We start from the raw sequence: 17,726 nt of genomic DNA, 5'->3' as shown, positions 1-17,726 counted from the left end.
TCAGTATAAGATTGTGTTTGAGAAAAATAAAGTAATTAATTAGTGTTCTTGATCAAAAGGACATAAAATTGTTTCATCATGACCTCTAAGTTAACAAGTAATAGCAAATCAAGCATATCATCCTTGGATGAATGGTTTGACTCAATACAATCCTGCTTAGGCTGTTCAGGCAAATTAAAAGTTCTGAGATTCATGAATGGCTGTGAGTCATACTTAGAACCCAAAGGTAAAGGCTAATTTCTCAAAGCAACTCATTAACTGGAATCAACCCCAGGAATTATAAGAAAAGAGGAGGAAATTAGACCATAAGATGTGATTAATTTGTATTGATTTGTGGTTGGCCACATCATAAGTTTTTAATCAAACCAAATATTTCCCTTTTGTGCTCAGCTTCACCCATCATATCCATCTTTTTTGTGTAACCTGCAGAGAGACGCAGTGGGGCAATTATTCCACATATACGGACTTTGTCCTCCCTGGCTTGCTCAGCAACATCCATTTCCGCTGGCTTCTCCTTGCCCTCATCCTCCTGGGCTTTGTCATCTCCATATCCAGCAACACTATCATGATCATTCACATCCACATGGACCCCAGCTTCCACATCACCATGTACATCCTGCTCAGCCAGCTCTCTTAAGGACACCCTGTACATTTCCACCATGGTGCCCAAGATGCTGGTTGACCAGATGTTGTCCAGAGGGCCATTTCCTTTTCAGGATGCACTGCCCAGCACTTCCTCTACTTGACCTTGGCAGGAGCTGATTTCTTCCTCCCAGGACTCATGTCCTATGACCAGTACATTGCCACCTGCAACCCACTGTGCTGTCCTGTCCTCATGAGAAGCAAAGTCTGTTGCTTATGATGGCAGCTAGGCTAGCAGGGTCCATGGATGGCTTTCCGCTCACTCAAGTCACGTGTAGTTCCCCCTCTGTACCTCTCAGTAAATCAACCACTTCTGGGAGGTCCCTGCCCTTCTGAAGCTCTCCTGTATGGACACATCAGCATATGAGACAGCCATGTATGTGCTGCATCATGATGATCCCCATCACTTTCTCTATTATCTCAGCCTCTTACACAAGGATTCTGATCACTGTGTAGGATGACTGAGGCAGAGGAAAGGCAAAAGGCAGTGGCCACTTGTTCCTCACACATGGTGGTTGTCAGTCTCTTCCAAAGGGCCACCATGTACATCTAGGTGCTGCCTCATTCTTACTATACCCCTGAGCAGGACAAAGCTGTGTCTGCCTTTTACACTATCCTCATTTCCTTGCTCAACCCACTCATTTACAGCCTTAGGAACAAGGATGTCACAGGGGCCCTACAGAAGGCTCTGGGGAGGTGCTTGTGCTCAGGAAGCGTAATGACCTTCTAAATAAACTGCATTTGCTGCTGGAGACTTGATGAAAAAGATACAGGACTTCATCATCACTTTTGGACTTAAATATTCTCCACCTGGAAAATTAATATGTCACCCATATGCCAGCTACTGTGAAGCATTTTTGGGATTTTGAAAGCTGACTGTAGGACTTTGAGGATATGATCATCTCTTGAAAGCTATGAGAGTTCGGAACAATGGATGATTTTGGATAGAGTGGGAGTAAAGTTGGAGTTTCAATAGTCACCTGTCTGCTTTCTACAAAGCTTGCATTCTACTGGAGACTATGCCATTGCCGGTTTCTTGCTAAGGTGTCATGACAAATAAATGCTCATCTCCAGCTACTCCTCCAACTTTTCAGCACTGTCTTTAGACACTCTAAAAAATGATCACTTCAACGACATCAACTTGTCAAATATTATTTTGACTTTATTTCAAATGTCATTTTAATATCTAATTATTTTTTCTGCAAATGTTGTTTTTGGCCTTCCAAAGTGTTTAATTCAATCAAGCCAGTATTAGCATCATAATTATTTGAAGAAAATTGGCCTGACTCTAAATAATTAGTCTCAACTGAATTCTATCAACATGGCTTTTAGACACAAGAATATACATCAAATTTTGGAGGAGACCAGCACCTTCATTTTTGCCCTGTTGGGTTTTGCTAAAATCATTCCAGAAGGATGCATTCAATTAAAAAATATGTGGCTCTGAGGTATTGGTAAACATGGATGGCTCCTTAGTTTTCTACTTCTCATTGTTGCAACCTCCTAATGATATAATTCAATAGAAGCAATCAGGCCAGTTTAAATCACATCTTTTTCACTGTATTTAAATTGTCTGATGGCATTGTATATTTCATTTCAAAGATTCTCATGTAAAAGAATGGCGCTTTTTTGAGAGTTAAAGGTTATTTTATTCTTTTGGAATTCAATAGAAGCTCATGAATTCGTTCTACTTTTTAAAATAGTACTTTAATTTAGCTTAATTTATTTAATCATTTGAATACTTGTATAATAACTAAGTATTTTTCTGAGGTAGAAAAAATTATTTTTATCTCCTTTTTTCCATGCTTTTCCCACTTGGCTAAACTCATTCTATTTTAAGTCCTCAGTCTTTCTATCTTCCTCCTTTTATATCTTGGAGTTTACTTATCTTGTATTTCATTATTCGAGAAGGAAATATTTTTCATTACAAAGAACAAAGTGTAATTTGTATAAACTTTTTTTTTTTTCTGGCTGATGAAGATTAGCCCTGAGCTAACATCTGTGCAAGTCTCCCTCTACTTTACGTGTGGGTCACCACCACATTGTGGCTGGTGAGTGGTATAGGTCTCTGCCCAGGATTCAAACCCTTAAACCCAGGATGCCAAAGCAGAACACACCAAACTTAACCACTACACCACGGGGCCTGCCCCAACATAAGCACTTTTAAAATATAAAGTATGATGGTGGTTTAAACACATATAGACAAGTCAGCTGGCATTTGACATGTGTTTTAGAAAATCAAATGTTTCCATACTCTGGAAAAGAAAAGGAGAAACATCTCATTACAAAGCTTTCAAAGTCACCTTATTTAATATCTTGCTTTTTCAAAGAGGAGAGATGGGTGAAACTTTTGTCTCTAAATGTAGGCACCTGTCCTATTTTCCCTCAGTTAAACTCGGAGTGAAATCAAAGTTGGAGTCAACTTTTAGACTTCACCACTGGGTCCTGATCTCCCAGCATTCCTCAACTCAGTCCTTTACTCTGTTTCTTTGTTGTTGTTTATTGAGGTAAAATGGGTTTATGACATCATATAAATTTCAGGTTTACATCATTATATTTGAATTTCTGTGTAGATTACATCATGTTCACAACCCAAAGACTAATTATCATGCATCACTCTACATACATGTGTAATCACCCCTTTTGTCCTCCTCCCTCCTCCCTTTCCCTCTGGTTACCAGAAATCTGATTTCTGTCTCTAGGTGTGCATTTTTTGTTGTTTTTACCTTCTAGTTATGAGTGAGATCATGTAGTATTTGAGTTTCTCCCTCTGACTTATCTCACTGACCATAATACCATCAGGGTCCATCCATGTTGTCATAAATGGCAAGATTTCATCTCTTTAATGGCTGAATAGTATTCCTCTATGTATACATACCATATCTTCTTTATCCATTCATCCCTTGATGGGCACCTAGTTTGCTTCCACATCTTGGCTATTATGAATAATGCCACAATGGACATAGGGGTACATGTATCTTTGTGCATTCATGTTTTCATGTCCTTTGGATAAATATTGAGCAGTGGAAAAGCTGGATTCTATGCTTACAATTTTGAGGAGTCTCTGTACTGTTTTCCATAGTGGCTGCAGTAGTTTGCATTCCCACCAGCAGTGTATGAGAGTTCCCTTTTCTCCTCATCCTCTCCAACAATTATTGTTTCCTGTCTTGTTAAGTATAGTCATTCTGACAGGAGTGGGGTGATATTTCATTGTAGTTTTGATTTGCATTTCCCTAATAATTAGTGATGTTGATCATCTTTTCATGTGCCTGCTGGCCATCTGTATATTGCCTTTGGAGAAATGTTCAGATCTTTTGCCCATTTTTTATTTGAGTTGTTAATTTTTTTGGTTGTTGAGATGTATGAGTTCTTTATATATTTCAGGCATTCACTCCTTATCAGATATATGGTTTGCAAATATCTTCTCCCAATTGTTAGAGTCTCTTTTCATTTTGTTGATGGTTTCCATTGATGTGCAGAAGCTTTTTAGTTTGATATAGTCTCATTTGTTTATTTTTTCTATTGTTTCCCTTGCCTGATCAGTCATGGTACTTGAAAATATGCTGCTAAGACCAATGTCCAAGAACGTATTGTCTATGTCTTCTTCTACAGGTTTAATTGTTCTGGGTTTTACATTCAAGTCCCTAATCCATTTTGGGTTAATTTTTGTGTATAATGTAAGATAATGGTCTATTTCCATTCTTTTACATGTGGCCGTCCAGTTTACTGAACATTATTTATTGAAGAGACTTTCGTTTCTCCATTGTATGTTGTTCGTTCTGCTGTGGAAAAGTAGCTGTCCATAGATGTGTGGGCGTATTTCTGGATTCGATTTTGTTCTGCTGATATGTGTATCTATATTTGTGCCAGTACCATGCTGTTTTGGTTACTAAAGCTTTGTAATATATTTTGAAATCAGGGAGTGTGATACATCCAGATTGTTCTTTTTGCTTGAGATTCCATTGGCTATTCAGGGCCTTTTATTCCATATAAGTTTTAAGTTCCTTTTTCTATTTCTGTGAAAAAGGTCATTGGATATTTGATAGGGATTGTATTGAATCTGTAGGTAGCTTTAGGAATTGTCACATTTTAACTATGTTAATTCTTCCAATCCAAGAACACAGGAAATGTTTCCATTTGTTTGTGTCTTTTTTCAATGTCTTTGAACAATGTTTTGTAATTTTTGGTGTACTGTTTTTTCACCTCTTTGGTTAAGATTATTCCCAGGTATTATTTTTGCAATTGTAAGTGAGATTGTATTTTTAATTTCTCTTTCTGCTACTTCGTTAATAGTGTATAGAAACACAACTGATTTTTGTATGTTGATTTGGAATGTGGCAACTTTACTGTATTCATTAACTATTTCTAAAAGTTTTTTGAGGATTCTTTAGAGCTATCTATATATAAAATCATCTGAAATAACAACAATCTCACTTCTTCCTTTCCAATTTGTATGGCTTTTATTTCTTTTTTTGTGCCTGGTTGCTCTGGCTAGGACTTCCAATAATATGTTAAATGAGAGTAGTGAAAGTGGACATACTTGTGTGTTTCCTGTTTTTAGAGGGATAGCTTTCAGTTTTTCTCCAATGAGTATTATATTAGCTGTGGGTTTGTCATATTTGGACTTTATTATTTTGAGGTATGTTCCTTCTTTACCCATTTTACTCAGAGTTTTTATCATGAATGGATGCTATGTCTGTTAAATTCTTTCTCTGCATCTATTTAGATGATCATGTGATTTTTTTTTTTTGAGGAAGATTAGCACTGAGCTAACTGCTGCAATCCTCCTCTTTTTGCTGAGTAAGACTGGTGTTGAGCTAACATCGATGCCAATCTTCCTCTACTTTCTATGTAGAACAACTACCACATCATGGCTTACCAAGTGGTGCCATGTCCACCCTGAGATCCAAACTGGTGAACCCCAGGCTGCCGAGGTGGAATGTGCACACTTAACCACTGCACCACCAGGCCAACCTGATCATGTGATTTTTATTCTTCATTTTGTTAATGTGGTGTATCACACTGATTGATTTGTATATATTGAACCATACCTGCACCTCTGGAATAAATCCCAGTGGATCATGGTATAAGATATTTTTAACGTATTGTTGTCTTTGATTTGCTAGCATTTTCTTGCGAATTTTTGCATCAATGTTCATCAGTAATATTGGCCTGTATTTTACTTTTTTTTAAATTGTCCTCATCTGGTTTTGTTATCAGGGTAATGTTGGCCTCATAGGATGAGTTACAAAACTTCTCCTCCTCTTGAATTTTTGGAAGATTTTGAGAAAGATATCTGTTAATCATCCTTGAATGTTCCGTAGAATTCACCAGGAAGCTGTCTAGTCCTGGACTTTTACTTTTGGGGATGCTTTTTATTGCTGTTTCAATCTCCTTACTGGTGATTAGTCTAACCAAATTCTCTATTTCTTCTTGATTCAGTTTATTGGAAGGTTGTATGATTCTATGAATTTATCCATTTCTTCTAGAGTATGCAAGTTTTGGCATACGGCTTTTCATAGTAGTATCTCATAATCTTTGTATGTCTGAGATTTCCATTGTAATTTCTCTACTTTCTTTTCTGGCTTTATTTATTTGAGCTTTTTCTCTTTTTTCTGGGTGAATCTAAGCTGAAGGTTTACCAATTTTGTTTATCTTCCCAAACAAAGGGCTCTTCCTTTCACTGATTTTTTCTTTTGTTCTTTTAGTCTGTTTAATCTGTTTCTGTTATGATTTTTATTTCCTTCCTTCTGCTGACTTTGGGCTTTGTTTGTTCTTCTTTTCCTAGCTCCTTTAGGTGCACTGTTAGATTGTTTACTTGAGATTTTTCTTGTTAATTTAGGTAGACCTGTATTGCTATAAACATCCCTCTTAGAGCCACTTTTGCTGCATTCCATAAATTTCGGCATGTCATATTTTCATTTTCATTTGTCTCCAGGTATTTTTTGAATTCATTCTTTGATTTCTTCACTGACCCAATCATTGTTCTGTATTGTCTTGTTTAATTTACTCATATTTGTGGGTTTTCCAATTTTCTTCCTTTAGCTGGTTTCTATTTTCAAACAGTGGTGATCAGAAAAGATGCTTGGTAGTATTTCAACCTTCTTAAATTTATTGAGACTTGTTTTGTGGCCTAATATGTTATCAATCCTGGATAATGTTCCATGGGCATTTGAATATAATGTGCATTCTGCAGTTTTTGGATGGAATTGTTCTGTATGTCTCTACTAAGTCCATCTGGTCTAAAGTGTTGTTTAAGGACAATGTTTCCTTTATGATCTTCTGTGTGGATGACCTATCTATTGGTGTAAGTGGAGTGTTAAAGTCCCCTACTATTACTGTGTTACTATTTTTCCTTTTATGGGGGTTAATAATTAATTTGCATATTTAGGTGCTCCTATTTTGGGTGCACAGACATCTACAAGGGTTATAACCTCATGTTGGATTCTTCCCTTTATCATTATGTAGCGCCCTTCTTTGTCTCTTGATACAGTTTTTAGTTTTAAAGTTTTTTTGCCTGATATAAATATTGCTACCATAGCCTTCTTTTAATTTTTATTTGCATGGAGTACCTTTTTCCATCCCTTCATGTTCAGTTTGTGTCTGTAGGTCTGAAGTGTGTATCTTCTATGTAGTAAATATGTTTTTTTTATCCAATCAGCCACTCTATGTCTTTATATATATATATATTTTTTTTGGCTGAGGAAGATTTGCCATGACATAACATCTGTTGACAATCCTCCTCATTTTGCTTGAGGAAGACTCACCATGAGCTGACATCTCTGCCAATCTTCCACTATTTTGTATGTGGGTTGCCACCACAGCATGGCTGATGAGTGGTGTATGTCCATTCCCGGGAACTGAACGCAGGCCACTGAAGCAGAGTGCACCAAACTTTATGACTAGGCCATGGGGCCAGCCCTCCACCTATATCTTTTGATTGGAGCATTTAGTCCATTGCCATTTAAAGTAGATATCAATACATATGCACTTATCATCATTTTATTACATTTTTGTTTGGATGTTTCAGTAGCTCTTCTCTGTTCCTTTCTTCTTCTCTTACTTTCTTCCCTTGTGTGTCGATGGCTTTCTTTAGTATTATGTTTTGGTTCCTTTCTCGTAATTTTTGTGTATTTATTATAGGTTTCTGATTTGTGATTATCATGAGGTTCATATATAATAACCTGCATATGTAGCAATCTATATTAAGTTGATGGTCTCTTAAACTTGACCTTTTGCTAGAAGCTCTATTCTTTTATTCCTCTTGTCACACATTTTATGTTTTTTATATCATACTTAACCTCTTTTTTGTGCATGTATATTGGTTACCCTCTTATCATGGGAATAGATAATTGTAGAACTTTTGTCTTTTGACCTTCATATTAGCTTCATAGGTATTTGATCTGCTACCTTTACGGTGTATTTGCCTTTACCAGTGGTTTTATTACTTTTTTTGGGTAATTTTCTTATTCCTATTTGTGGTCTTCTCTTTTACACTTACAAAAATCCCTTTAGCATTTCTCATAAGGCTGGTTTATTGGTGATAAACTCCTTTAGTTTTTATTTGTCCCGCAAACTCTTTATCTTTCCTTTCATTCTGAATGTTAACCTTGCTGGGGAGAGTATTCTTCGCTGTAGGTCTTTTCCTTTCAGCACTTTAAATACATTGTGCCACCACCCCCTAGCTGTAAGGTTTCTGCTGAGAAATCAGCTGATAGCCTTATGAGGTTTCCTTTGTATGTCACTCGTTTCCCTTCTCTTGCACCTTTTAGGATTCTCTCTTTATCTTGAACTCTTGACAGTTTAATTATAATGTGTCATGTTGTGGGCCTTTTTGGGTTTATCTTGTGTGGTTTTCTTCTGCGCTTCTGTACTTGGAGGTCTGTTTCTTTCCATTGGTTAAGAAAGTTTTCAGCTATTATTTCTTCAAATAGATTCTCTGCCTCTTTGGTTCTGTCATCTCTTTCTGGGAATCCTATAATATGGACATTAGTGTGCTTGATGTTGTCACAGAGGTCCCTTAGTCTGTTCTCATTCTTTTTAATTCTTTTTCCCTTTATCTGTTCAGCCATATGTGATTCCCTATATTCTTTCATCCAGCTCATTGGTCCATTCTTCTGTATTATCAACTCTGCTATTGAGTCCCTCTAGTGAATTTTTCATTTCCAGTACTGTATTCTTCATTTCTGATTCAGTCTTTTTTAATATTTTCTAATTATTTGTTGATGTTCTCACTGAGATCATCCATCCTTCTCCCAAGATCATTGAGCATCATTATGTCTATTAGTTTGTACCCTTTATCAGGTAGAATGTTTATCTCTGTTTCATTTAGTTATTTTTTTCCTGAGGACTTGTACTGTTTCCTTATTTGTAAAGTATTTCTTTATCTCCTCATTTTGCCTCTTTTCTCTGTACTTGTATCTATGTATTAGGTAGATCAGTTATACCTCCTGATCTTGGAAAAGTGACCTTGTGTAAGAGATGCCTTATGAGGCCCGGCGGTGTGCTTCCCTCTCATCATCAGTTCCAAATGTTCCAGGAGTGTCCCCTGTGTGGGCTACCTGTGTCCTTCTGTTGTGTCAGGGTTGCTCTTGCTGCAGGTGCCTGGGGAAGCTAAGCTTTCCCCCTGGCAGGCTGGTTGTAATGCTCAGCTGTGTACAGCTGCTATGGTCCCTTCGGTCACTTTACTGGATGTCAGGAGCCCCAGCACAATTGACTGCAAGGTATAATAGCACATTCCTGCTGCAATTTTTCTGTTAAGTGAGTAGGTCCCCATCATGGCTGATTGCTAAGCTTAAGAGCTTAAAATTGCCAAAGGCCTCCAGCCTGTTAAGCTGTTGTCAGCACTTCCAGGACTAAAGCTGGGTGGGGCCTGCCCCAATCAGGGTAGCACACACTTGTTCCAGAGGTTGTAAGTTTGGGCTGACCCCCTACGTGGCTGTTTGAGAAGCACAAGTCTGCTGTAGCTCACAAGCTCCACCTCCCACAGGGCCACCCACACCATCAACACAGTCTGCCCCATGTATACCCCCCAACTCACTGAAATGGACCCATTTTCCCCATTGCAGAGGCCTCACACATTCCACCAATGCAGACCTACCTCGTACACATTCCCTTCCTCATAGAGGTGAATAATCCACTCACACCCCTTCAGAGTTCCCACCCACTGCACTTATGCAGGCCCACAAGTTACCCAAGGGCTTTCTGTTGAGTGGGGCCAGTCCCTAGGGTGGGCTGCCTTCCATGGCTGAGCGGGATTAAATCAGTGTTCTAGTGGATGGGGCTGCCTCCTGTGCTAACAGGTCAGAAGAACTCCAGTGGCATCTGCCAGCATCTTTGTCAGCACATCTGACCTAGGTCACAATAATAGCTGCTACCAATGTCTCAGACCTGGGTTGGGGGACCCAGTGTGTGGAGGTCTCAATTCTTGCCAAGATGTGCCCAGAGCCTATCAAGTCTTTTCTCACCAGAGGACTGTGCATCCTTCTTTCTGGTTATTTAAAGTTGCTTTCTGAAATAGGTGAATTTGTGCATGGGCCCTTTAATAGTAGGTTTTTCTTTCCTCTTATGTCTGACAGCTTTTGTAGGGGTATTCCTCATTGTTGTTAACAGCCAGGGAAACCAGATATTATGACATTTGTCTCAGTTGTGCTGAGTTCGACAGCTGCTTATTGTGGCAAGACTCTCCTGCTCAGATCCCGCACTCCTCCAGGAAAAGCTTCAGACCTTAAGACGTCTCCAAGCCAAAGAGCCATGGCTAAAATACAGCTTGCTCCTCTTGAGAAAGGAGTTTCTGAGTCTCCTACCTCAGTCAACACTGTCCCCGGTTGTGGGGGTTCTTTTTATCCAGTTTCCAGTTCTCTCTCAGGGATAATTTTTCAAAGAGTGTCTGTAAATCTGTGGTGTCTAAGGGAGGAGATGAGGTCAGAGTCCCCTCATGCAGCCATCTTCCTAGCCCTTTATTCTCTTTGAAATTTATTTTCTGACATCTGTGTCATCATGAGAATTACTTAGACCAGGATTAGAAGTTTTGTCCATTTTCTGATTTAGAAACAGTGAATATGTTGTATAAATGGATTCTGGACCAGAAAGAAATAATGAGATTAGGAAAAATGCATTCTCATTATAGAGAAGCTTTGCTATTATAACTCTTGCTGATAAGTTTACTATGTCAGGTTGAAGAAAAACATTTTTTAGTTCAACAAAGAAAATTCAATGTTTTTAAGTCTTCTTTATCAATGTATTAAATTAGGATATTCTAGCCTACTTCTTACCTTGGAGGGATAATTTTAGGAGAATACGATAACTGGTAAAAAGCAACTTTATCTTTGGAAGGTGCTATATGCCATAAGGTATTAAAACTAACTTATCACCATAGAGAAGGGCCAGTGAAACCTGCTTCTTTCATCCACTTCTTTCGGGAATGGTCTTGGCATTGCACTTCAAGCAGAATTATTTCTTGCACAGATGAGGCTACAGAGGTGATCAATGTCTTCTAATTTCAACAGAAGACATTTTATAAAACATATATAAAATATTTCAAGGGCAAGTGTTAGTCTGACTGACCTATCACATCCTTGTCATAAAATAATAGACATTGCCTCTTGTGTATCATGAGGGGCTGGATATCATAAGGTCATTTCACACTGATTTCCACCCTATTTCAGAAACCAAAGAAAACAGACAAAAAATACCTTAACATAAACAGAACTTCTTAAAAGAAAACTACTCTGCCAAATGCATGGGGCTGACCAGTTGTTTCCTATCCCAGTGAATCAAAAGGGGCTACATGTCTCCAGACACATTTCTCATGTATATTTGCTTTCTTATTTATTTTCTAGCTCAGTTTTAGGCATATAGTTGGCACTCAAATAATATAAGCTGAACAAATAAAATAAATATCACATGTTGTATAATACATTTCTTTTTAATATCAGCTCATTCTCTCCCCTCTAGAGGAGTGTTATCAAATCTATGACTTATTTCCATTATTGGTCTCTGCCTTTCCCAAATTTAAGCCCTTTTCCCCTCCCACCTCTTCTTTTTCTCTTCCCTAATTTGTACCCCTTCTTCTTCCATACCTGACTAACAATACCTACCTCCAAAACCCTTTTCTCTTTTTTTCTCTCCCTTTCTTTTGCACTTTGCCCATTCCCATCACTTTCTTCTATTTTGACTTTGCTCCAACGTCCACTGCTACCTGCAGTGATGCAGCTACTCCCCAGTGGTGCGTAGGGTTTAAATTATCCTAGATTAGCAAGATATGCAGGTACATGGGCATTTCAGAATGTTTTTAAATGGGTTTCTGAAGTGTATTGGCAGTGATATGACAGGGAAGGAGATGTGGCTAATGAAGAGAGACGTGTGATGGAAACTTATTTAATACAGATGTGTTTATCTTGGTCAGATAGAATTAGTTGTAGCAAGAAGAAGGCTTTGCATAATAGAAAATGTAGGCAAATCTGTACCAGCTCCTTTTATCTTTTATAGTGTATACGACTTGCCTATTTGGTTCTGATGTATTTTCTTTTTCTTTTCTTTAGGAAGATTAGACCTGAGCTAACTACTGCCAAACCTCCTCTTTTTGTTGAGGAAGACTGGTCCTGAGCTCACATCCATCCCCATCTTCCTCTACTTTTTTATACGTGGGACATCTACCACAGCATAGCTTTTGCCAAGCGGTGCCATGTCTGCACACGGGATCTGAATTGGTGAACCCGGGGCCACCGAGAAGCGGAATGTGCGAATTTAACTGATGTGCCACCAGGCCAGCCCCTGTTCTGATGTATTGATATAAACATTTTTTGTCTAAAGTAGATGGAATTCCCCTAAAATTCAGAAGCTACTGTTTCATAGTGAGCTGATTAAGCATAGAGAAGTGTGTTCCCTCCTCTGGGCAGACATATGATTCTGTGCGTTCTCTCTGCTTTGAGTGCCTGGTCCTTCATGCATGCTCTGGCTAGGTGCTGTTATCTGCTTATGACTTCTCCTTGGTTGCTTATATCAACATCTTTCGCCTTAGAATGTCGACTTTAATTTTACTGATCCCCAGTCTTTGTTTCTAGATATCCCAGAGAACCTTCAATAATCTCAAAAGAAATGCTCTAAAAGTAATTTTCTTCACTTAGTTATTTGTATCGAATAGATATCTTAAGCCCACTTTGGTAATAATGATAGGCTTCTTGGAGATGAACTAAATATGATAAAGCAATAAGGATTAAAACAAAATTATGAAATATTGTTTAAATTCTGCATCATAGAACAATAGAGCTTGAAGAAAACTTGGAGATGATTGCATCAAAGCTTTTCACTTCAAAGATGGAAAAATAACCTCTAAGAATGGAACTCCTTGCCCAAGAACTCACAGGAAGTGGCAGAACTGTAGCTGCAGCCCAGGTATCCTTACCCCAAGTCCAGGGATCTTCAGCATTTCCTCTGAGTCTTTTAATTTAATCATTCCTCAAACAACATGATAGAATTATATGATTTCTGAGTCACTGTTTAGAGCCAATATTCTGCCAGCTGTACATTTTCCTACTCCCTGCTGTCCCAGTGTCTCCATGCTTTATTTGTCCATGTCTGAATCTCCAGCTAGGAAACCTCTGATATGCATCTCTGTCTTCCAGGGACATGAACAAAGAAGTAAAATCCTTAGAAATTTAGAAAAAACATTTTAAAAAATTAATTTAAGTCTTATGATGATAAACAGCAGGGTTTTACCCAAAGAAGACTAACTCTAAATGCTAGGTAGTACTTGGGCAGGGTGTGGGTAGAGAGAATTATTTGAAATCAAAGCAAGCACTGGGAATGTAAACATCCAGATTTTGGGAATTATTGTTGTGGAATGTAGGATCCATGTCTATTTCCACCTTTATTTAAGGAATATTACTGGAAAGGACGGAACGGGCTTCACCATAGAAGGAGGAGAAGAGCTAAAAGAGAAATATGAGCAAGACACATGAAAAGGAAGACTGAGAAGTCACAAAATATCTGTTATGTATAAATAATTTGGACTCCGGTATTTTTATATGATACATTTCAACAATAGATGAAAAATTGTGGTGCTAACAGGCTGTGCTATTTTCCTTAGCAAACTTGATAATAACAATAAAACCTTGACTGAACTGTTATAGTAGCACTTCTCAACCAATTTTCATGACATGGATACCAAAATGGTACACTGGGGTAAACTGAGATGGCTGTTGACAGCAAGATCAACTGCGTGCTGATGTAGTCAGCTCAGGCACTACAGACCAATCGAGGGCTGAGAAGGTCAGCACCTAGTTGTAACTCATTCATGGCTCTGTAATGAGCCACATCACACTGCAGGGAAAGTTCTATTCAAGTCAATTTGATATCCACTTGAGCAAATCTTATATTTATTAAATACATAACATATTCTTCAAGAATTATTTATTGAATAGCATCCTAAATGGCTGAAAATGTGTCTTTTCATCTGTAATATAGAGAGTATGAAGTCTAAGGTCTATGTTTAGTGAATCTGTGATGATTACAAATCATGTAAGTAATGTGCCCATCACCACACCTAGTGCATGAGAAGCATTCATGGTATTTATTACTATTATCATCATTGTTACTATTATTATTTAAGTTGTTCACCTCCCCAAATGTGACCATTTCCTTTTCTTTTTACCTCTCTAGAGGAATAAAAGGAACAAGTTTTAGAAAGTTCAATTTATCTCATGCTTAAATATCTTAATATATTATGCAAATAATCTTTAGAGAATACATGACTTCTGCTTTATTTCATGACTCATTTCTTTCTTCCTTTCATCCCCTTTCCCCCTCCATCCTTGCTTTCTTATTTTCTTTCCTCTCCTTTTCTGCTTTCTCTTCTCTCTTTATCATGTCTCCTGTATTTCATCCTGAATCTTAATTCCTTCTATACTACTCAGTAGATGAATAATTCTGAAAAAAATTTAACTTCCGTGTCAAATGCATATTTTAACATAATTTTCCCAAGTAATATAGACCAATGACACGGAAGGGAGGAATTTTTAGTTTGACAAGGCTCCTTTCAGAAATTTTAACTTTTAACTTTAAATTTAGTTTCAATCTTACAATCACTCCTAGATCACATTTTTTTTTTATTGTTCTGGAGAGATGCCTGGATTAGATCAGTAGTTGTATGATGAAATACCAAGAAATGATTACAATTTTTCACTCAGGAAAATAATGCACCCTCTGGAAAGAAGAATGGGCTTTGATTGACCTTCTTCTAATGCACAAAGTAAACTCAGTAAGTTTAGATTAACTACTAGCCTGAGGATTCCTCCATCGGGATGCTGAAATCCATTATTAATGAAAAGCTTTATTTTGACTGAGTCCCACCTCCATACCCCAGCATTTAAGAAGTCTGCCATTACACTGTTGCCTTTCTAAGGCTTGGACTCAGCTGCTCTGAGGTAGGATCTTAGCTTTTCAGGAAAATCAGGTAAAACACTCCCCATATAACTAGTATGTTTTCCTTAAGCACCGCTCTATGACTATTAGAAAATCTCTTCAAGATTAAGAAGGATGAATTGTGCATTTACTTTTGGGCCGACAGACTATTGAAAAGGGGATATTTTAGCTTAAAGAATGGGAAGCTAAGGAGAATCAGGGCGCAGTTTAAAAACACATGAACAAATTTAAAGAGGATAAAGGGGCTTGTAAGTGCTGATTGGCTGGAAGAGAGAGCTTAGTATTCACGAATAAAAGTTTTCAGATATTAAGGGGTAGGTTGCAAGGGTGAACATTACTAAAGGAGAAACACTGATTTCCTTCTGAATATTTTTAAGGCAAGGATTATCCTACTTATATGTAATTAAGTGTGAGTGAAGGTCTTTAGCATGCTTGGGAGGAGATTTATATATGTTCAGTTTCAGTCAGGAATGGCCACAAAGGGAGAAAGAAGAGAGGCTCGGGAAAAAAACAGTTTGTTATACTCACAGTCCTAGAGACTGGTGGTATGGCACACCACAAAGGGACAAATGGGAAAGTCACCAGAGTGGTGAGAAGGCTGAAGGCAAGAGCAAAAGGAAAGCATTAGGCGCAGCCTTTATTGGGGTTTCCACTGGAAAGATAAGGCAGGGCAGGAGGAACAGTTTAGGACTGGCTAGTTTGAATAATTTTATGGGGCTTTAATATGGTCTCTAGCCACCTGGTACCTAGTCCTGGGGTGACTAAGTCTCAGGAAGATTGTCCCCAGGGGTGCGCATGTCAGATAGGGGAGGTCTGGGCTGGACTGGTTAGTTTGCATCTCAAAGACGTGATTCCAGCTGGGCCCTTTCCTATCTCTAAGAATCAACAAGCCAGGAGGGGCAGTCTCTCCATAGCTAGAAAGGATTTTAAGATGTCAAAACATCATAATAAAAAGAAAATTTTAAATATACACATATAGGATATCAGGAAAGATTGGTCCAAGACCTCTCCATCTTGGACAGCCCTTCTTCCTGGTAGAATGTTGCCTAATCTCACTTTGAAATCTCTTCTTACAAGATGCTGTGAGGGTCGCAGACTGTGCTGGATTTCCACGTCTTCTCCCAGAACAAATTCAGGCCTGAAACATGCAGCCTCTGCCAGCTGGCACCTGCAGAGACACCCTCCTGGGTGATACTACTTCTCTTCACATAGCAGACCACAGGCAGGATCAGCCCCTCTCACAAAACTCACTCATCTCTTTCCAGTGCACAGATCCAAAGCTTCCATTCACAGTGACTTCCATGGCTGGATCTTCCCCAACTCCCACATCCTAACAAGCCTGGGGGATGTTACAACCAGTCTTGGAGTCAGGGTATTCTCTGCCTTAAACATCAGGAAGGCCTGAGTCTGACATCATTAAGATGAAAGGTTTTGGAGATATTTTTAGAAAAAATTATCTTTGGGGAGGGAAATGGAATTAAATCTGAGAACCTTGAGCCATGGATAATGATGATAGTGGAGGAAAGGTTACCAGATGGGGAATTGAATCTGAGGTTTCGCATGCGTGTATAAACCAAATCACACATTAAGAAATAGCATCAACGTTAATGTTAAAATTAGATTCTGGGAACTGCTATAAACAAAAACAGATCATAAAACATAATTGTGTTCATAGTGTAGGTATTCATTGTCCATGCTTACTGGCCATGCCAAATATCCCACAGTATAGTATTAATTATGCATTTTGATGATGTGTCACCTTAGTTTTTATATACTTGATTCATGGACAAAAGTAAAATATTCTCCTTTGTACTAAGTCTCTTAGCATGCTACTCTCTGAGCAGGGTCTGTTGCTTTCACTCACATATACTCTCTTTCTCTTTCTCTCACATATACACACACACAAGCAAACTGGATCCAATTTGTGGTTCTTTTATGCCCTGAGTCTTGATTGTTTTAGAAATAAGGAAGTTGGCTCAAACCGTATCTTTACTCTCTTTTAGCTTTTGTATTCTATTATTGTCTACTCTAAGACAAGACCTTGGAGTTAGAAAATTTTAATTACTTAAAGAGATTAGAGACAATGAAAGTGATTTACTCTTTTTAATACTCTGTGGAGACCAATCTAAATTTTTCTGTAAAATGAAATTCTCTGGTTCATATTTAGATTGAAAAGTAATTTTTTATTTCTTAGGCAACTTTCAGATCGTTGGATCACATTCTTTGCTATTTGAGTCCCTCACTGTATTTTTTTTTAATTTTTCTTTTTTGAAGAAGATCAGCTAACTTCCACTGCCAATCCTCCTATTTTTGCTGAGGAAAGTTGGCCCTGAGCTAACATCTGTGCTCATCTTCCTCTATTCTATATGTGGGACCCTTGACACAGCATGGCTTGATAAGCATTGTGTACACCTGCACCTGGAATCCGTAACAGGGAACCCCAGGCCACCAGAGCAGAGCATGCAAACTTAACTGCTGCACCACCAGCCTGGCCCTTCCACACAGTATTTTTAAAGGGATGATTGGCAGCTGATTTGATACTATCAGTAAGTGGTATACAAATTCTACAATGTGTCTAAGCAGAAAAAGAAAGATTGCTGGCCAAGATAAAATTGTTGCCTGTATGCATGGATATTTTAATATCCAACCAGTTACTGCCA

At 38.2% G+C, this 17,726-nt stretch overlaps 1 pseudogene; it reads left to right on the top strand.

Annotated features, from left to right (window-relative positions):
- The first annotated feature begins 429 nt into the window (after positions 1 to 429).
- On the top strand, positions 430 to 1,372 carry LOC124232658 (olfactory receptor 2T27-like; annotated as a pseudogene).
- The last annotated feature ends 16,354 nt before the right edge of the window (positions 1,373 to 17,726 follow it).

The sequence above is a fragment of the Equus quagga genome, unplaced genomic scaffold, assembly GCF_021613505.1.
Source record: "Equus quagga isolate Etosha38 unplaced genomic scaffold, UCLA_HA_Equagga_1.0 HiC_scaffold_9794_RagTag, whole genome shotgun sequence".
Lineage (NCBI taxonomy): Eukaryota > Metazoa > Chordata > Mammalia > Perissodactyla > Equidae > Equus > Equus quagga.
This window is presented reverse-complemented; position numbering and strand designations above follow the sequence as displayed.